This window comes from Ictidomys tridecemlineatus, chromosome 1 (genome assembly GCF_052094955.1).
Source record: "Ictidomys tridecemlineatus isolate mIctTri1 chromosome 1, mIctTri1.hap1, whole genome shotgun sequence".
NCBI classification, from domain to species: Eukaryota; Metazoa; Chordata; class Mammalia; order Rodentia; family Sciuridae; genus Ictidomys; species Ictidomys tridecemlineatus.
In genome coordinates, this window is record NC_135477.1 from 151,759,025 (window position 1) to 151,781,177 (window position 22,153).

Genomic DNA, 22,153 nt, shown 5'->3' on the forward strand with positions numbered 1-22,153 from the left:
AATCATAATCAGAGAAATGTAAAAGTAGAAGAAAGATAACAATACAATCCCTTCCATTCCAGCCAGATGAATGGCATCCGGGCAATGAGGACACTGGAGAGCGAGCACATTCCTTCCCACAGTCAGCTCACATTTTATGACATGGCCATGTTTCAAGGTCTAACTGAAAATGTCAACTTCTCCAGGAAGCCACCAGCCATCCCCTCTCTTGATGCTTTGCAGACCCACTATAATCTCTTACAATTCGGTCACTATCAGGTCCCCTTTCTCTTATTTCAGTTCATGACTCATCCCCCCTGCAGGGCAGCCCCTGCCTTCATCATCTTTGGTTGGATCCAAGCTTCTAATCCCATGCCTGGCACCCAGTAGGAGCTCAATGCATTTAAAAAGAAAAAATTATTTGAAGGAAACGATAAGAAGTCAATTTAGGATGTGAATGAGAGTGATAGGGAGATACAGAGGGGAAAGAGAGCTGGACACAGAGATAGAGACCAAGTCAGGGAAGTGGGAGGCCTGACAGGAGAGATCAGAGGATGAGTCTTGGGTGTGAAGATTCGAGAAGGTCTGCTGGACTTTTCTGGGGTGAAGTGTACCTCGCCACAGCTATTTTTGTAGCAGAACTATGTGGAAAGAATTCAATTTACTCATAATCCAATGGAGTTGCGGGGAAGGAACTCTAAGGGGTGGGTGAGGAGAGACTCTAGGTTCAAGGAAGAGTTCCTGTAGTTCCTCTCCCTGCCACTGGGGACGGGAGATGCAAGACAATCGTGAGGAGCTGGTAAGACTCAGCAATGGAGGAGAGGAGGAGGAAAGTAGCTAGCTAATGGTGGTAGTCGGGAGCAGCCAGGACCTTTAGGTTCTGCCCGCTCCTGGGACTTCCCCTCAGGGTCTCCGGCGTGATCTTTCCTTCAGGAAATGCCAGAAAGGATCCACTGTGAATTTCCCCACTCTGCTCTAGCTGAGTCCTCTCCATCACCGCTTTCCCCTTTATCCTCCGGATGGGGATAAAGCAGCACCCTCTGGAGTTATCCTACTGCTGTGTCCGTCTGCTTGCTTATCGTCTGTCTCTCCCACTGCAGAGGCTACTCCATGACAGGGATCTTGGGGGTCTCCTGGTACAGAGCATGGCACATGGAAATGCTCACTAAATGATGAGCCAATTAGTGAATGGAAGGTCAGGCGGGAAGGCAGTGCATGCTGTGCGGGGTGGGGGTGGGGGTGGAGGTGGGGTGTTGCTTGGAGGTAGCTTTGATGAAGCACTTTACAAAGCAAGGCTCCCCATATAAAGGCATCTGGGCTCCAAAATGAGAGCCCTTGAGAAGAGAAAGGCCCTTCTGGGGCTAATTGTGTGGCTGTCAGCCAAAGTGCAGGCAGCTGCAGGAGACAGAGGTACCAGGGGAGAGATGTGGTTCCCACCACACCAGGGGCCTGCGGTAGGTAGGGTAGGTAGCCGCATGAGACAAAGGATGCTGACCCTGCTATGGGGCGGTGGGCGGGGGTCAGTGGATGTGGGGGGTCAGTGGATGCTGGGAGCAGGGAGGAGTCCTTCCTCACCAGTTCTAGATTGTTGAGGATGAGCAGAGACGAAGGTGTACCAAGTAAACAAGGGCTGTCTTGTGCTGGACACTTCATCTGTTTGGTCTCATGGATTTCTCTTCACAAGTCTCTGAGAAAGGGTTATTGAAACAGGTGAAGAGCTTAAGGCTCAGGAAGGTAAAATGACCAGTCCAGGGCGTACAGTGAGCACGGCAGAGCCAGGACTAGATCCAGATTGGCCTAGTTCCTTCCTTTATTCTACGGAACGTCCAACGTAATATCATTGTTCAATTTTTGAGACGATTAAACCAAAAGTCAGAGAGGTGAAGAGTTTTGCTAAGAATTTGTCTTACTAGGAAATGTCTCCAAGCTTGCCTTGTTTCTAAAGTATGTCTAAGATCCAGTGGTTCTATCCCAGGAGACTACTGCATCTTGCCCAGCCTGGTCTCCCATGGCTGCTCCCCTCTGCCAGGACTTGGGGTGTGATAGGAGAGGGAAGAAGAAGAAAAAGGGGAAAGAGAGGGACAGTTTCCTTTTCTGCAAGCTATAAAGGGATACAAGGTGTCCTTGTAGCTGAGTTCTATTTCTTCCTGGAGCTGTCTGTCCAGTCTGAGATTGGCATGGAAATGATCTCAGGGCCCCCATTCTTGGGCTCCACGCCATTCTTGGCTCCAGCTGTGAGATTCCCCAGTCCCCTTTGTGAAATGTTGATAACAAATTTTGATCTCTCAAGGTGGCAGTGAGGATTTAAGAAGGCAGAGAGAGTGGATGAAGCCTAGCACCCAAGAGAGATGCTGTCGGTATTAGCCAGCTAGGGCACCTACTTCCATTATTCTTGTCACCTTTCTTGGTTGCCTGAAATGACCTTCTATAATGAAATGGAGACCTTGTCCTTCTCTTTTTTAGACACTTAAATGACAGTTCATGAAAGAGGAGGTCAAATGGTCAGTAAGGATCTCAAAAGGAGTTTGCCTTCACTAGCCATCAGGGAAAGGCAAATTACAACTATATAATCATTACATGTTTTACCAGAATAGCTAAATGGAAAAGACAGAAAATGCCAAGTGTTGGTGAGAAGTTGGAGCTACTGGAACTTTCACACGGTACAGGAGGGAGTTATCACTGGCACTATCGTTCGAGAAAAACATTTGACAGTACCTGCTGAGGCTGCAGCAGCATCCTCTGGGACATAGCAACTCTACTCCTTGGCATACACTCAACAGAAACATGTATATACATTCATCCAAAGACTCATGTAAGGATTTTTATAGTGGGATCTTTCCAAGAGCCTCCAGCTGAAAACAACCCAAATGTTCATCAACAGTAGAACCAATGAATACATTTTTGGTACGCTCACCCAGTGGGATATAATACAGCAATGAAAACGAATTTCAACCAAGTGCAATGACATGAGAGTCTTAAACATAACATTGAATGAAAGAAGTCAAACATTGAAGAGTTTAATTACCGCTTGATTTCATTTGAATGAAGTTCAAAAACAAGCCAACTAATCTATGAGGTTAGAAGTCGGGAGAGAGGATCCTTTGGCAGGGAGAGGTGACCGGAAAAAAAGATAAAAGGAGGCTTTTCGTGATGCTAGTAAACTTCTGTTTCTTGATCTGAGGTGAGTTACACAGGTATGTTCACTTTGTGAAAATTCATTAAGCTGTAAACTTATAGGAATATTTTATGAATGTGGATTATATTTTAAGAAATTTTTTTCCCTAAAAACAAAAGCCAAGAACTCCCTCCAGAGCTCTCTTCTAACTTAGAACAGGTTCCTAGCTTAAACTGTCATTTAAGGCCCTATACTGTCACCTGAGGCCCCCCTGTCATGTCTCCCCACCTCAAGCAGCAGAAGACAGGGGTAGGTCTTTCACATAGCAGGCTGTTTGTTACCTCGGTGCCTTTGCCCATGACAAATTCTGCCCAGCATTCCCTCTCTCCTTATCCTCATCCTTTCCTGAATACCTTCCAGGTGGGTTCAGTACCCCTCAACTGAGCTCTTGTGGGACCCATCACAGACTTTATCTCAATGAATCTTATGGTTTTAATACCATCCAGGCATGGTGGTGCACGCCTGTAATCTCAATAGCTTGGGAGGCTGAGGCAGGAGGATCACGAGTTTAAAGCCAGCCTTAGCAAGGCACTAAGCAACTCAGTGAGACCTTGTCTCTAAATAAAATACAAAATAGGATTGGGGATGTGGCTCAATGGTTGAGTGCCCCTGAGTTTAATCCCTGGCACCAAAAAAAAAAAAAAAAAAAAAAAAGCAAAAACCACAAACCCAATAACTACTTACCTACTACACCCCTAAGATCAGGGACAGCAACTGATTTGATTCTTTGTCCTCTGTGCTCTGTAGGAAACCTGGCATGGTGGACCAACAGTGAACGTTTGCAGAATGAATGAAGGAAAACTCATTCTTATTTTAGATTCCTATGTGCCCCTCTAAAGCTCCCCACATTTAATCTGAGGCTGAATCTACACCATTATCTTGTGACATGTCTTTCAGAGATTTTTTTCTGGGATAAGTGACCCTAGTCCTGATTCTGTCTCCCACAAAAAGGCTTTCCCTGTTTCCTCCTTATGAGCCACAAATGGACACACATTCCCTTACCTCCATCCCCTCACCTGCTTCATCCTGACCACTCTGTTCCCAAAGACAACTCCTGGAAGCCAAGCTGGTTGGCCAACCAGAGTGTGGAGGGGAGTCAGGCCAAGATCCTTTCCCTCAAATCTGAGTCCCTAAAGACACCAGAACCTAGAGACATCATGAACACAGGATGCTTGAGGGGGCTGTGAACTTCTTATCATCAGAGATATGCAAATGAGAATGGTGATTGCCAATAGTCAGGGAACGCACCTGCTGGGAGGTTAGATGAAGTCCCTCCAACACCAATGGGGAAAAGGAAGAAAAATAATATCAGTTGAGGTCCTACTGTGCTCCACATCCTTTAAATGTGTAATCTCATGACTTTGCACAATTGTCCTGGGAGGAAGATGTCATTGTTCAATTTTTGAGATGATTAAACCAAAAGTCAGAGAGGTGAAGAGTTTTACTAAGAATTTGTCTTACTGGGAACTTGTCTCCAAGCTTGCCTTTTTTCTAAAGTATGTCTAAGATCCAATGGTTCTATCCCAGGAGACTATTGCATCTTGCCCAGCCTGATGAAGGCATTGGAAAATGTCTTGGAGCTCCCTGGAGTGGGGCTCATTGACTTGCTGTTTGACAAATCTGGTCTGGCCAAGGCAGACAGTGCAGTAAGGGTCAGGATCCCTGAGTACATTGGCATCTGATCACAGAAGAGAAGCTCGGCGGACAGTTGCAGTCACCTCTGGGTCATCGTGGATCTCAAATAAGATGCCAAAGGGGCCAGCGGGCAATTTCACTGTGAAGGGTTTGCTCAGTGGCATTTGACCTCTATTTTCCATCAACTTGATTTTCATTTCCCAGTGTTTACTGATTAGAAAAGTAAGGTAAGGCAGACATCCTGGGTAAATGAAATTCTTTCTCCACTCTTCCCAATTTTCAGGATATATTGAGCTACACATGCAGATTGGCCATTGCTGCCTGTGAACTCCGGGCCTGACAGCCTGGATTCACCTCTTGGACCCCAAGGTTCCCTGACACTGCCAGCTGCAGTTCGGTGTCCAAATAGTAGAAACATGGATTCAGTGAACTCTCATGTGCTCTCGCCTATCTTCCCAGCCCCTTGATCAATAAGAGTCACTTCTGGGCTTTGGTATTTAAGAGTAGATGTGAAGTCTCCACTCAGTTCTTTCCCGTGTGCATAATGGTGGAGCTAGCCTGGATTTCCAAGTTACAGCTTAGAAAGAAGCTGCTTGGAGACTTCATGTGAGGGAGACCTTTGTTTTATGAAGCCCCAAAGATCTCAGGATTCAGGGGTACCATGGTATAACCCACTGCTCCTATGCTGAAGTCCCTATATCCCCTTTTGATGGATGCCACGGCACCTTGTATGCATCAGTCTTTACACTGGAGTGGATACAACATGACATAGTAGGCTGCCCTGGGGAACTTCTAGCCAAGAACAGCAGACAAGAACCAAGGAACTTTCATAATAAAGAGGGTCAGTACTGTGATAGGAGGAAAGGTGGGGTCTGTGTGTGTGCAAAGGAAGGGTAGCAAGGCAGAAGGAGTGGTAAGTCATAGAAGGCTCCTGGAGGAAGGGGTGTTTCAGCGGAGTTCCTAGTGGATGAACAGAAGATAGTCCCGGGGCTTACAAACTGGCAGTGTGTGCTGTTCAGTAAGCACAATATTAATTTTTTCATTAATTGCTAACATTTAAAAATGGAGTTTCCCGTGAAAATCTGGATTTGGGGCTTTACTTAAAACAAATCAGGATCTCTATCAGTTCTGGGATTGCATACTTTTGTGGTAACAATCGACTGGAGCTGGTGGTGGCTGCTGTGTAGACAGGCACCCACAGACCAGGTTCCTGTGGTGGTTTGGCTCCCTGCCTACTCGGAGGATGGCGGGGTTGGTAATCACTGACTGAGTTACTTCTCTTTAGACTTTCTTAGCCCAGCAGATTTTTTTCAGCCATGAGACCAAAGACCAGGCTTGTCCAGCTTGTCCTCCCTCCGACTGGGGCTCCCGAGCATCAGGGGGGTCCAGAAGCCCCTCACTGGAAGCCTGAAGAGGCCCTGCCCCGGGAGAGCTCAGCACTGGCCCCAGTCAGCGAAAGTGAAGAAAGGAGGCCGAGCGAGTGAGGCCAGGGAACTGTGTTGCCTGGGAGTCCTTTGGCCCTTTAGAGTAGACTTTTGCTGGTTTAGGTTACCTAGAATCCATTCCTTCTCCTTTGGGTCACAGCCCCTTGATTTTGTTTTTGGCAATCATCCCTTCCTCAGGTTCAATCACAGAAGCAGTCTAATCAGGTTTTCATGCTTTCTGTGCCCAAGAGGAGCACTCAAGGCCAGGCCCACTGAACTATCTCCTGGGCCCAGGAATCCCGAGCAGAGTGATACAAGCAGGAAAATGCCCAATCATGGAGGATCCATCCTACAGAGGACCTCAGAATCACTGGCTCCAGGTCTGACTCCAGCCCTTACTACTCTTTGGTTCCTGTCCTTTCCTGAGCCTGATGGCCAGCCTTCCCTTTGATTCTGGGTACTAGCGATGACCACCTCCATTCCAACTCACTTTATTGTTTGAATATGGCCGAGTTGGTTTCTGATGCTTATTACCAACATAGCTCAACTCAAAGGCAGCTCCTCTCAAAGACACTGATTTCTCTGAATGCCAAGCTGGCTCTCAGCTCCTTCTCCCTTCTCTTCTGGAACCATTGGATCATCCTTTTCAGGTTCTGCCTTGCTAGAGGCCTGGGATCTGTTAGACTGAACTTCTGATGATAGTCATGGTCCTATTGGCCACCAAGGTAAGGGGCCATCCTGGTTCTTGAGCTCCTGGCTCTGGGTTACTTCCCTAGCAATCTTGCTCCTTCTTAGGATGGGGCCTCCTTTGCCCTCTCCAGGATAAAGTTTGCCTTGAATGTTGCAATGGGACCAGAGACATCCCTGCTTATCTACCTTTAAATTTTTTTTTTCTTGTGTACATTTTGCTTAGCATATTATTCATTTGGTACTCAATAAGAGTGAGAAATTCATGTTTTTAGCCTTTAATACAGATATTTTAAAAGGGAATACAAGATCATTCTCAAAACATGAAACTAGGACAGATGCTCCTCAACTTATGGGGGTGCTATGTCCTGATAAACTCATCATAAAACAGCACAAGTAGACATGCATTGATCCACCTGACCTACAGAACACCCTAGCTTGGTAATGCAGGGTGCTGCAGAGGTTGTTTCCCCTCATGATCAAATGGATGATTGGGAGTCGTGATTGCTGCCGCTCCCAAGCATTTCTAGATTTCTAGATCATTAACCAGTATTTCTAGATAGAGGATCTTAACCACATATCATTAGCCTGGCAAAAGATCCAAATTTAAAAATTTTTACTTTTTCTTTTGGCCTTTCTTTTGTGTGTGTACGTGTTTGCACGCATGCTAAGAGATCAACCCCAGGGCCTCATGAATGCTTGACAAGTTCTCGACCATTGGCCTACATCCTCAGCCCTCTCCCAGTAGTATTTTATTTTATTTTTTTGGTACCAGGGATTGAACTCAGGGGCATTCAACCACTGAGCTACATCCCCAGCCCTATTTTATATTTTATTTAGAGACAGGGTCTTGTTGAGTTGCTTAGAGCCTCAATAAGTTGCTGAAGCTGGCTTTGAACTCACAATCCTCCTGTCTTAGCCTCCCAAGCTGTTGGGATTACAAGTGTGTGCTGTTGCACCCAGCCCCTCTCCTAGTAGTTTTAACTAGTACCTGAATAACTCTTAAAACTGTCCCATGACCACTGATGGTTTGTACCTCCTTTGTGAAAACTGTTGCTTTGGTGGCCTCTGCCTGCTCTAAGAGATTTGGCTAGCTACTTGACCAGATTTGACCCCTACTTCCTTCCTGAACTTGGCCCCCTGCTCCCTGCCCCATGCCTACTTCATTCTGTGTTTTAGGCCAACCAGGGCAGGACATCTGCTTTGCCCCACTAAATGAGTCTGGTTCTAGGCCCAGATTTCTAAGGAAGTTAAAGTGAAGAGAAGGATAAAAGGATTACCTTTTTTTGCGGGGGTCGAGGGGGTACGGGGATTTAACCCAGTGGGGCTTAACCACTGAGCCATTACCCACCCCTTTTTTATATTTTATTTTGAGATAGGGTCTCTCTAAGTTGCTTAGGGCCTCGCTAAGTTTCTTAGGCTGGCTTTGCTTTTCCTGCCTCAGCCTCCTGAGCTGCTGGAATTATAGGTGAGTGCCACCATGCCCAAATATTAGAGAACTTACATTTTGAGACCTGCCTGAGTGGCAGTCATAGTCTATGGTGGTTTACACAAGTTATCTGAATTTTCCCCAAACTGCAATCAGCTGCAATCATTAATGTACCACCTTTATGATTTTTGCTCAGTGGGTCCTATTCACTGATTTAGAATTTCTCTTCAAATTGATTTCCTTTTTTTTAAATGCATGATTTTATTTTCAAAGGAAAAGCTATATTATTTCCATAAATCAGAGTTTGATGTATTTCTAACATGCATCAATTGTGAGCTATTAAATAATAAATGTTCATCTGTATACCACCTCCTAAAATCATCTTATACAACATTAATCACATATGTGCCAGCCTCTGGGAAATACTGTGGCATCTTAGCTAATGCTCACACATCCCTGGGAGGATTGCTTAGGAATGAGAAAGTAGACGCTGAATGTAGATGTCTGAAGTTCCACTGGTAGAAAGGGATGGGGCTGAGATTTGAATCCAGACAGTCTACTTCTAAATGCTTAGGCTCTTTCAACACTGGTTGAAATGCTATTCCAAATGCTATTTTTAAATCCAAAGAATCATTTAAAGATAAAATTGTGTGTGGAAATCCAATATATAAAACAAATAAAAGCAGAGCTTTTGTGATTGAAGTGGGGCTCAGGAATCCAGTGCTGCTTCTTTGGGACCTTTCCCCCAACCCCCCAATCCACCTTCTTAATGGTTCTTGAGAACATTTCTTAGAAGCTTGGGACTCTGAGGAACATTATTTTAAAACCAAACTCCACTACCCAGTCCCTTGGCACCATTTAGTTCAGTTTTCCCTGTGAGCCAAACTCCTGAGGGGCAACTTCTGGTTCTATGCTGTCTTTCTTGGCTGGGCATCTCTAGTTTTGAATCTTGGCCATCTTGCTATCTTGAATTTTTCCATCTTGCCATCTTGAAATATTCCACTGGATTTTTTAAGCTTCACTCTGACCTAATTATTCATTCATCAAACACTGATGTCCAAACAGTACCCAGGTTTTTAGAGGGCACAAAGGGGAGACTGAGAGGAAAAGAATATGTTTTATTTGGTGGTCTCAAGATCAATGTGTGAGACAAACACAGACATGGCCAAGTACAGCATTAAAAACCTCCCTGCTCACCTGAAATTAATTTATTGGCTCTGTTCCTTTCTGTCCCAGGTCCCTGGTTGCATTCTGTGAAGGGCAGTGATAGGGCTGGTGAAGGGGCCCCAGTGATGCAGTCTCCCCTCCCTTTCACATGTGACACCAAGGTCTTCCCTGATTCCCTGCTGGAGTTCCTAGGTCACTCCTGCCTTCAGCCCAAAATGCCTGATATAAATTTGGTGTTAAATCATACCTTGTTCAGACTCCTGAATCCTCATTCCAAAAGGACCAATTCACAACTGTCCCAGCATCTGCAATAGGAAACTCTGCCTAGCTCCTGGCCTCAGCCTGACTTTCCTTCTCATCATTGAGACTATTTGACTCCCTAACCTCCCACTGGGGTATGCACTAAGGAAGAGAGGATCCTTTTGCCTTAAAAATCTGGAAACATCCTGGCAGAATTTCTGTATGTTTTTAAGTTTCCTAAAGGATATTTTGCATGGGGTGTCCCCTGACCATGTCAAGGCTGCTATCCTTTCCCCTGAGTTCTAGCTATATCTTGATCCTCTTTGAGATGCTTCTGTCTTTGGAAGATTCCCCAAATGTTTTCAATGAGACCCTTGGGATATCCTTTGACTATAGTATTGGGTCTTAGCTAAGCCCAAGTTCCAGAAAGTTTCTTTCTTGGTAAGTCTGAGAGTTGGGTTCATTCCCTAAATGCAAAAATACTCAAGTCAATTTGAGTCAGATCCATTAGATAAACTCTACCAGGTCAAAGCAAGCCAGTCAGCTCAGCTCAATGCACACATACTGTGCTCCTCTGCTTCTTCCCAACACCCTTATTCAGGCTCTAGTTTGGAGACAGGTAGAATCTAGCCATTAACAAAACACACTTATGGCTCTCAAGGAATGTTTTCATTTTGAACTTAGATTCCAGACTCAAACTTTTCCTTCAGCTGTGGGAAGCCCCTGCACAAGAAAAAAATCTCCTTTTCTAGACTACAAACAGCCAAACCAGCCTGATCTCTCAGATCTGCTACCTGAGACTTCCCAATCCACCCTCTTGGTGTTGTACGACCCTAACTCCTCAGATCATAGAGTCAGTTGTCCTCTTTCCTTTTAGAATCTGGTTCATATGGGTCTGGGTTTATTCATTTAAACAAATAAACAAAACTTGCACTAAGCACTTACCGTGTGCCAGACACCTTACAAAGGTTATTTCATGTAATTCTGTGAAAATTAGATTGCACAGGTCTCTGTGCAATTAGTGACCACCCAGACTTTAACCCAATTTCAAAGCCTGTACTCATTTGCATCACATCTCAGTGTCTCGTAGAACATTGAATAGAAACTATCATAAAGGGTAGAGATCACTAAATACTTAAACAAACACATTGTGTATGGAGGGAAAGAGTGGATTAATTAATATTTTACGTAAGGCCGAATCCCACCTGACTGGTTTATTAGAATCCTTTGAGAAGTGAACTATATAGGGAGATAAAGGGTGACTTTCACAAAAAGCCTTTGTCAAGCTTCTATCCCAAAGCCTATTAATAAAATTGATTCATTATAGAATTGGGCAGAGGTGGGTGGTAAGTGGGAGGGAGTCTATTTTTGCATGGATAGAGAACTGGCTTAGAGACAAGAAAGAGGGTGGAGATAAATGGGTTCTTTTTCGAATGAAGAACTAGGGATCCCCAGGAATTGATTCTGAGTTTGGTTTTATATAATGCTCAGTACTCATGCATTGAGCACCCAGTGTATACAGGCCCTGCACTAAACATGGGGGTTACCCCAAACCAGCAGGACCTAGCTCCTGTTCTGAAGAAGCCTAAGGAAGGAAGCGCTCAGTGACATCTCCAAGTTTGCAGAGGACAGGAAACTCCTCAAAGGAATGAAGTGCCAAGACATTGGAGATAAAATTGAAGAAGGTGGCTGAGGGAGTGGAAAAATCCCCAGACCAACAATCAGCTTCGAGGTCTACTATCAGCTCTGTCGCTGACACGTTATGTGACACTGCACAAGTCTCTTCCCTCTGGGTTTCAGTTCTCTCTCCTACAGCAATGAAGGGATTGGATTAGTTCACCTGTAATGCTGGGGAGCTCGGAATGAAGGACAATGACTTGAACTGGTTATGAGAAAGTCTCTATTTCTTGCAGCCAAAATATCCTCTTCTGTCCTGCACCGTGATGGGGGGCCACTCTCTCTCTCTCTCTCCCTCTTTCCATTTGTGAAAAGTAATGACAAGGCAGAGAGCCGTGAGGTCTGTGAGGCTAGGGCTCCGAGCCCAGCCTGGAATCCCTCAGTGGCATTCTCTGCAAATGACTCAGCATCATAAATAGCTCCCATCTGGATGAGCAATGATATCTATAGCGATCGAGCGATCTCTATATCCACACACACTCTCTCTGTGCAAATATGTTGCTCACTGTATGCTAAATATGAGGTGGCCTGGAGTCGTTCCTCCTCTTAAAAGACTATTTGGTATGAAACTCAAGACTGTTTATTTAAAGAAACAAGTTTACAACTAGGCACATTGGATTACTGGTAGTGGGTGGTGGGGAAGAGATGATGTGGATGGAGGGATGCTAGATATGATCTCAGCTTGGCCAGCCACCCAGAAGAGGAGCTAAGGTTGACTACTCCACCTTTGTCCTTCTGTCCACAGCGGAAGGGGCTAATGGACACCATACCCAAGATGCTTGAGATCCTTGGATGGGGTAGGAGTAGAGGTGGGGGTGTTGAGCTCATTAGAGCAAAAAGAGGTGATTCAGCAGAAAGAGCATAGGACCTGGTGATCACAGGTAAGACAAGTTTTAGCTCAGACTTGCCCTGCTATTCATCTTTGGCAATTCATCAATTAACTCATTCATTCATCAAACAGATACCAAGAACCTACAAAGTACACAGGACAAGAAAAAATAGGTCAATATTCAGCCTTACCATCTATATACATTTGGGCAAGTTGTTTCTCCCTCTGAGTTTCAATCTCCTCATCTGTAACTGGGGATAATAATATCCACCTCATTTTGGGGGGTGGAGGACAGCTCAGAATAAGACAATTCATGAGAAAGCGCTTCTCTGTTATAAACGACTCTTCAGATGCAATCTAACACCATTCTGCCATATTGCCTAGTTGATCCATCTCATTCCAACTTAGGGAGTGTTCTTGGTGGACTCAGAGGGGGATGACATCATGACCCTCTTTATCAGAACCCCCAAGGCTGGGGGGTGGGTGCAGCAGTGCTTTCTGAATACCACCCATAGGTGTGATCCCTTACCTTTGCTTCCTGGCTAAGCTGGGATGCAAGAACCTTCAGTCAGTGAGCAGAGCAGAGAGCATGTCAGAGATGCCCAACTTCCTAGAGGAAGAGAGAATTTTGAAGGTGAAGAGAGAGCTCATGGGGTAGGCAACTTCCTGAATGCACATGGAACCCCAGGAGCAAATGAAGTGTCTCTGAAGCCCACTACTGCTTCTGTTAGTTGTATCAAATGACTGGGCAGGATGGGGCTGTGTCAGGCATCAGCCCCAACTGCTGATCCACTTCACTCACCTGATAGCAGCTGCCTACCTGACCCATTGGTTGAGGCAATACTTGGATTATATGCTGGCTACAATGTTTTATGACATAAACACATTGTTTTATGACATGATTTCTGACCAATGTCAGTGGATAGGCTTCATTGTCATTCATTTCTGGCTCTGGGGACATCTGTCATAGCTCTCTAAACCCAGTTTCCTCATCTGTAAAATGGGACTGCTGCTTCTCTGTCACTCTTTCTCTCTCTCTCTCTTTTTTTCTTTTTATGTGTACGGGTGTGTGGTACTAGGGATTGAACCCAGGGGCACTCTACCACATTCCAAACCTTTTTCTCTTCTAATTTTGAGACAGGGTCTTGCTAAATTGCCTGGACTAGCTTCTGACTTTCTGCATCGGCCTCTGGGGTTGCTAGGATAACACATGAGTACCATCCTACCCAGCAAAATGGGGCTTCTAATAGTACCACCTTCCTACATTAAGTACTGTATAAGTTCTGGTTCTTATTGTTAAATATGATCATGCCTGTGAAGAAGGTGCCTATTACACTGTAGCCCCTCAAATTTTAGTTACCTTCCTCTGCTTTGTTCTAGGAGGCACCAAATATTCCTTAGAAGGTAAGGAAGGTCCTTCATGACTGTTTGCAGACCTTGCCCAAGGCTTGGTAGAAATAGGCCCCATTAAGCGTTTGTTGATTAACCATCACTTGACATGTTTGCTGGGTTTTCTTTCACATATTAGGAGTAGTGACGTCAATGTTTCATCTCCATTTTTAGATTGGGAATAACAGGGGTGGACAGGGTAAGATAGTCTGGTCAAGGTTACACAGAGATAAGTGTGGAACTGGGATCTGAACCCACAATCCTAACTCTTTTCACCCCAGTCCCTGTTCTCTTTTGCAGTTGGGGGCCTCTCTTGGTCAAGCCCTAAGGTCTGGGCCACTGAAGGGGCTTGCAGTGTTTGCCAACCTCCCCTGCATATAACCTGTTCCTTCTTCCTCTATTTTCTCTTCTTTTCAGTAACTACTCACAGTGGTCCTATGGGGGCAAATATCATATATGGGAGTTGGGATTGAGGTTCAGAAGAATGAAGAGCTTCCAGATCATGGTTAGTAAAGGGTGAAGGAGGGGTTCTAACAAGTATGCCTGGCTCTAAGTCCCTTATGTTACCAGCAGCCTTCCGGACCACCTTGGACAACAGCATTCTGACCCCTGGGTCTCAACTGAGTGAACTTGCCTAACTTTCTCTATGGCACTATCACCTCCCCCACAACCCCTCAATCCCACTGTCAGAATTAGTTCCCTGATGCAGGGACTGGCTGCTCACCAGCACCCGTGCCTTAGCAGGACTTGCTAGGTATCTGCTGAGTGAATGAGTGAATGAGGTGGAAAGTGAATGAGTGTGCCCGATCATTTCTACATGCTGATGACACAGCAGTAGAAAGAGCAACATGGCTCCTGTTCTCAAGGAGCTGACAATAAAAACTCACAGCTGGATTGGAAACTGGGCAGAGTTGTTGTTTTGTGATGGGCTGGGGCAGGGAGCTAAGGAGGGCGTGTATGTGGGAATGAAGCCTCCAGCAGCTCAGAGAAAATGGCAGCTTTCCTGTCCTTGGGCAGGGCCACCTCTATGCACGGTCAAGCACCTGACCTTTAAGATGGCAAGGAAAAGAAAAACATTTTGAGTGTTGACCAACTGCTGAGTCCACAACAGCTAGCACATTGCTGGCACATATAAGTTATTGCCTGGCACATAGTAAGTGCTTAGTAAGCTTTTGTTGAATGGATGACAGATGGGCAGAGAGGATTTGGGGCCTTGGGGGAATCGAGTGTTAACTTACAGAATGATTATCCTTGAGTAGGGCTTTATTCTATAGAACCCCCTCATGTGCCAGTTATTCTCACTGTGCAGGTGAGGGTCCATTTTCAGTGTGTCAACGATGAACCCAGCTCCTCACAATCACTATTTCGAACATTCTCATTAGCTTGGCAAGGCCAATGTCATAGCTCCTATCTCACAGGGGATGGCAAGGAGGCTCAATGAAGACTTAATCTTGCATGATTGGAACCCAGGTCTCCTGCCTTATTCTAGGAGCAAGATGTAAAAAGTCCACAGCCTAACAGGGACACAAACAGGAAAACAGAGTCACATGCAGTGTGACTCCCACTCAAATGCAGATTTGCCAAAGGGGCTTCCCTCTGCCAAGAGCAGCAGGGAGGGCACCTCTGAGAAGGCAGGCTTGGGGCTGAGGCATAGAGGAGGCCAAGCAGACAGTGGGGGTGCTTTCCAGGCAGAAGGCACAGCAGGCCCAAAGGCATGGAGAGGACATGATCCACTCAGAGAACTGGGAGGAAGGTAGTCGGGCTGGAGCCTGGGGGGTGAAAGATGAGACTGGCAGGTGGTCAGGGCCTGTGGAGGAAGGTCCTGACAGAAGCTGAGATAGACCACCTTGTGCCTCTGGAGAGGAGTACAGGGGATACGGGAATGAGAACGGGGTGTGAAGGTGGGGATCCTGGGATATTAACCAGGCCACAGAGAGGGAGACACCTTAAGGCAGTGGCTCCGGGGTAGCAAAGACAGGAGGAGAAGGAAGCAGGACTTGGTGCCTGATGAGGTAAGGAGTTGATGAAGGAGACTCAGCCTCATGGACTGGGTCTAGCAGTGAAAGTCAGTCTTCCCACTAGTTGACCCACCCTGGGGAGTTAGAGGCCCTCTCCTGACCCCCAAGAAAATCTCTGCTGCAACTCTAGCCCCAGGCCCAGGCCCGAGGCCCAGAACCCACTTGACTACTTGCAGATGGTGTCCTGGCAACCTCTCAGCCTTCACCTTGGCAATACCACCCTCTTCACTCCCTCTCCTTTGATTGGGCTGGAAGGCAAGGTGGAGCTGGGATGTCTCCTGACCCCTAGACCTGCCCAGAGAACAGTCCAGTCAGGTGAAAAAGGTGGGTCTGAATCCTGGGAAGGGCTCTAGGCTGGGAGCCTTGGGAGCTGGGTTCTGATCTGAGACTGATGTTCTATCTGAGCAACCTTGAACAAGTTTCTTCCTTTCCATGGCCCCAGCTTCCCTTCTATACAATAGGAATGTTGAACAGTACCATCTCCAGAGTCTAACTGGTCCATGGTTGATCTTTTTCATGGTTGGATGCTCTATTACTAACATGGATTTTAGTGTCAGACTCCAGGAATGTAAATTCTGGTTACCTTGGACAATTTGCTTTATCCCTGAGTCTAGATTTTTTTTTTTCCTGTAAAATGGATATATTTCACGCCTTCTTACCCAAAGGGTTATGACAGTCAGTTGAAATGCTATTAACTAAATTGATTTATAAATAGCAAAGAGATATACAAATATTATCTATTCCGTTTCATTACATGGGCTGTTCTCAGGCACAAATTTCTTGAACTACCAGTGCAACCATCAGCAACCACAGCGTTTTTTGAACACTTACTACATGCCAAGCATTCTGATGAGTGTTTTCCTAATATCTTCTTAGTTTATCTTCACAACAACTATATGAGTTACCTGTTATTATTATTCCCATTTTACAGATGAACAAAATGGAGGATCTACATGGAGAAATGTAGAAAGAGCTTGGTCAGGTTCCCTGGCTTCAGAACTTGAGTATTTAAGATTTAATGAGGTGTCCATCTCAGGAGCTCATCTCTCCATCTTGAGTTTTTCCTCTTGCCTGGAGTCAAGATCTAACTGAGAGCCCAGTGGGTAGGAGAGCAGCACTAAAATTTAATGAGCATCTCTTTTGTGCCAAGAATCGATCAGCTTCTCAGATTTAATGTGTGTGCCAATCACCAGGGGCTCTGGTTAAAATGCAGATTCTTATTCAGTAGGTCTGGGATGCAGCTGAGATTCTGCATTTCTAATCAACTCCAGGCGGATACTGATGCTGCTGGTTAGGAGACCACACATTAAATTGCCAGGTGTTAGAGGACTTCAGGCATTATTTACTGAATCCTAGGGGACTAGATTTTACCAGCCCTGGGATCACAGATAAAGAAATTGAGGCCTAAGAACTGACCAGTCAGTTCTAGGCAGGTCTAGGGGTCAGGAGACATCCCAGCTCCACCTTGCCTTCCAGCCCAATCAAAGGAGAGGGAGTGAAGAGGGTGGTGTTGCCAAGGTGAAGGCTGAGAGGTTGCCAGGACACCATTTGTAAGCAGTCAAGTGGGTTCTGGGCCTCGGGCCCGGGCCTGGGGCTAGAGCTGCAGCAGTGATTTTCTTGGGGGTCAGGAGAGGGCCTCTAACTCCCCAGGGTGGGTCAACTAGTGGGAAGACTGACTTTCACTGCTAGACTCAGTTCATTACACCTTACCAGGAATAAGGTGATGCACCTGACTCAGGGTCCCACAGTATATAAGGGATGGCATGAACCCAGGTCACCGTAACTATATTATAGTGCCCTGGGTTGCAGCCCCTGCATTACCTTCTTGATGTGTGGTCCTTGTTTTGGGCTTCTGTCTCTACAGAGGAGGCAGGCAGAGGTCAAGGCCCCTCATGAGCAGACTAGATCCCAATGTGGCTGAATGGGGCAGGGCCTGACGTAGGCAGTGTCCCTGCCACTGAGAAAACTCTCAGGACCAAGACTAGATCTTGCTCAGGTCTGACTTTCCTCACTTGCTGCACTCTAATCTCAGCTCTTTTATGTTCTGACTTTATTAGAATGTTTGATATTTTAGTCATCATAGAATTTTGGCATTGATTTTATTTTAAAAAATTGCAGCTGGGTGTGGTGGCACACATCTGTAATTCCAGCAACATGGGAGGCTGTGGCAGGAGGATTGGAAGTTGGAGGCTAGCTCTGTCAACTTAGGGAGACCCTGGCTTAAAATAAAAAATAAAAAGGACTTGGAATGTAGCTCAGTGGTAAACTGCCCCTGAGTTAGATCCCTAATACCATAAAATAAATAAATACAAATAAAAAAATTGAGGTGGGTTGTGGTGGCTCATACCTATAATCCCAGTGACTCAGGAGGCTGAGTCAGGGTGCAAGTTGAGGCCAATTTCAGCAACTTAGCAAAGCCCTAAGCAACTTAGTGAGACCCTGCCTTGAAATAAAAAGGGCAGGGAATGTAGCTCAGTGGTGGTTTAAATCCCCTCCCCCAAAATAAAAAAAAATGCATAGAATATTATTTATCCTGATGGCTGAGTTTTTAAGCTTCTCCTTACATTTTGCATGGTGGGGGGAGAATGGCTCTCTTATTGGCCTCACCCGGGTCTTGCTGGCCCTTTGTCTTCTCCCTCCCCTTCCAGCCTAGCTATCTATCTGCACTGCACCGCAGTGCCCACGTGCCCACGGCAGTCCTCCAGCTAAAGGATTTACTTCCCAGCAGGTGAATCCTGCAGATGCTTCACTTGGCCTGCCCTTTGGCTGACCTGCACTGGCCGATGGCACTGGGGCCTCTGGGCCTGGGAAGATTCAGGGGATCACTCTGAAGTGGGCTTCCCTCCATCTAGCCCCTTAACTGGCTGTGTGTGGCTGAGGGTGTGGCTTCACCACAATTTAGATTGCACCACCCCTCGGTCTCACAAATATGTTCCATGCTGCCCTCAAGGGCCTATCCAACATGTCCCCTCCACTCTCCTGCCCTCCTCATCCACTGCCCCCCATCCCGGCCCTGCTTTGTTCCTATCCTGAAACCTTATTGAGCTCTTTCATCTGCACTTTCTGCTTCCTCTGCAAGGCTGCTCATCCATGGCCCGACTCTTCTCAAGAGACATCAGTCTCAACCCTTCTCCCTTGAAGTCTTTTTTGGATACCTTATTTAAATACCCCCCCATCCTCCTTGCCATATCCCCCTCTTTTGTTTCTCTCTTAGCATTTATAGGACTTGGTAACACTATTTTATGTGTTCACTTGCTTGTTTTCTATCCTCCCACTAGAACTTGAGCTCTGTGAAGACACAGCCCTTGTCTATCTTATTCTTTCCAGCTCCTAAAACAGGTATTGGCCCATAGTAGGTGCTCAGTGAGTGTTGATAACTCAGTGAACCAATCCCCGGGCTTTAGCTTCCACACATGGGAAGAGAGATGATAACTCTAACCCCTCAGGATAACTGACAGAATTGAAGGCCTGTTTGCACATATGCTGTCACTAGACAAAATGACTCATTGAGACCTGGCAGTATTATCCCCATTTTACCAATGATGCCAATGATGAACTTGAAGCTCAGAAAAATGATGAGACTTGCTTCAGATTTCCCAGCTAGGAAGTGCCTGGACTGGGGTTCTCTCCTGTTGGAGAAGCGCCTGGGTCCATGCCCTGTTCTAAATAGGCATTCAGCAATGAGAGCTGGAACTGAGATCCTCTTGCCATCTGCTGCTTGAACTGCAAGACCCTTCTTGCCCGCCTGGCTGTCGCAGTTTCCCAAGGAGTCAGAGACAGGAATTCTAATGGCCGAGGAACACAAAGACCTGCCTTTTTCAAACACAGGGATAGATTTTTCTCTGCATTGGCAATTACCATACTGAATGTCTGGGGAACGTTTTTTCATCTTTCAGGCACTTTACCAAGATTAACTTCTGAACCTTATGCGGCAATGCTTGTTGAGGATTGGTGGGGTGGGGTGGCAGGGGAAGTGTGGGTGGTGGTGTCTTTTGTCATGAGAAAACCTGGGGTTTGGAGGGACTTGAGATCTCAGCACAACACCTCTACATGTTTGATCTAGTTTCCTGAGTGGCTTCTCAATTCTTCCAAATGCATTGACCTTTTGAGGAATTCAAGGTTTTTGATGTTTCCTATCCTATTTGGTCACTAATTTAGCAATGTATTTCTCAAATGTTTACCGAGAATATCTTAGAACTGAGGATGCAGTGGTAGAACAAAATATATACTGTCTTTGCCTTCCTACAGATATCGGATCAACAGGGGAAACAGATAACAGAATCCTGCCTGAATTGGCTGTGTCGTAATGGGTAAGTACACTTCCCTCTCTGGGCCTTTGGGTTTTCTCTTACTCTCCATTCTTAACCTCCCTACTTATATGTTTCTGATGGCCCCTCATTGCTTTCTGAGCAAGATGGGATTCCCTGGCCTGAGATTCCACATTCCTCTAAGTTGAGCTCCAGTTGACATTCCTCAGCATGTGCTTCCTGTTCTCCCACCCCCATTTTGCCACATTTTAATTTAGCAGTACTCATGTGGCACTTTCACAGTCCCAGAACTTTCTGAGTGCTTCACCAACTTAACTTAACCCCCACAGAAACCCCTTAGATAGGATTTGGGTTTTCATCATCTTTGTTTCAAGGAGGAGAACAGGGAGGCACACAGAGGTAAATAGCTTGCCTAGCCACTCACTGGGCAGGGCGGGGGTTTGAATCCAGGCCATCTGGCTCCTGGGACACACACTGCTCTGCTATCATTGCTGCCTCTTTGGTCGCCTATATGCCAGCCCTACTTACTCTCATTTTCAAGGTACAACTCAACAACCATCACCTAATTCCTTGAAGCCTTCTCGGATGCCCCCATGCTGCATACCCCAGGCATCCCTCCGGACGGGGTGCTGCCGTTCTTGTTTGCGTATGGTCTCCTTGGCTGAATGCTAAGCACCTCCAGGCAGCGGAGGCTGTGTCTCACCCTCCCTGCCTCCCCTGTGCCCAGCCCAGCATTCTTATGGCATCCATTCTCCATGCAGCAACCTGAGGTCCATTTAACGACAAAACCAGTTTTTAATCATTTTCCTGCTTAAAACCATCTGGCAATCATCCACAGTATTTTGAATCAAATCCTACATTCTGAACAGGCCCAGAAGGTTCCGTGTGACCTAATCTTCTCCCCTCCCTGCCTTCATCTTCTGCCACTCCCCTGCTTGCTCGCTTGCTCACTTGCTCAAGCCACACTGGCCTCCTGCCTGTCCCCAAACAGTCCAGTCTCACATTAGGGCCTCTGCCAGAGCTAATTCCTCTGACTGGAATGTTCTTTCCCACAGTTTTACATAGCGATTTCTTCTTGCTATTTGGATGTCAGTTCCATGTCACTATTTTGGACAGGCTGTCCCGATCTGTCTGTCTCTTTATATGTTTCCATATTTACCTGTTAAATGATATTAATGATGGTTTCTACTGTGAGTCTATAAGCCCCAGGGGAGCAGGGATGTGAGGTGTCTTGTTCTGCTATGTCACGAGCACCTGGAACTGTGCCTGACACAGAATAGCCACTCAATGAATAAGTGTCTTGAAGGAAGAGTAGAGACTCATCAAGTTCCTTTGGGATTCTACATATTGCAATTCAACTAGACAGAGACAATATAATACCTCTAAATTGGTCTCATTCCAGGCCAATAGCTTGGATAATTTCACAAGGTGAAGTTCACAATTTTGATCACCTGCCTTTATCTTGCCTGACTCATCCTCCCAGAAGGAAAACAATTTCGTTGGCTGTTCTCTGTTGACTTCCCTTCACTGGGGATGTTAAGAACTCCTTTCATGGGTTCTCATACTGAAGACTTGGGGGAACTTGTGAGATCTTATCTTTCCCATTTTTAAGTCAACGAAGGGCTTTCCTGAAAAATGAAAATGCTGACTTGTGTAGTCAGAGCCCTAGAGCCTGATTGGGGCAGATAAACCCGTCATAGCTGTCACATTGCATCAGTAACTGGAGAGACATTATGCTCCAAAAAGGCTCAAGAGCTCTGAGTCCTGCCAGGGTCTGGGCCAAACACTACTCATTTAACACATCAAAGGAGCTGTGGTCTGTAGTCCAGAGGGATGTGCAGCCAAATTCAGGGCTAATGGAGAAAGGAAAGGCTTCCCATGCATCTGGTTGACTGGAAAAAATCCACAGAAATTAGGCCCGGGTGTCTGACTGCCGAGCCCTTGGAGCCAGTTAGGAGATTAGCACCATGGCCAGAAGGTAGTGGCCAGCAGGAGCAACTTACTTCAAAAATATGTAGAGGGGCAATTTATCAAAGGGCCCAAAGACCACCTGTCAAACATGACCACCCTCTTGAGAACTAGGAATACATTTCTTGCTTTCTTCCCCTTCCTCCTGCTGCCTCTATGAGCTGGTGAAGAAAATGCCATCCCATATTTATGTGCGGAGAAACTCCAAGGCTGAATATTCTAGTCAAAATGGTGAACTGAAAAAACTTCAGATTATGGGTTCAAAGAC

At 46.0% G+C, this 22,153-nt stretch overlaps 1 protein-coding gene across 2 annotated transcripts in view; it reads right to left on the minus strand.

The window, feature by feature from the left end:
* Cplx2 (complexin 2) overlaps positions 1 to 22,153 on the minus strand; it is an 83,172-nt gene that overhangs the window by 57,944 nt on the left and 3,075 nt on the right. Inside the window, exon 2 of one of the 2 annotated variants that reach the window (XM_040273550.2) lies at positions 12,772 to 12,852. The exons of the other annotated variant lie outside the window; for it this stretch is intronic. The gene's annotated coding sequence lies outside the window, so the exon portion shown is untranslated. The remainder of the gene's footprint in view (positions 1 to 12,771; positions 12,853 to 22,153) is intronic. 2 annotated transcript variants of the gene reach the window in all.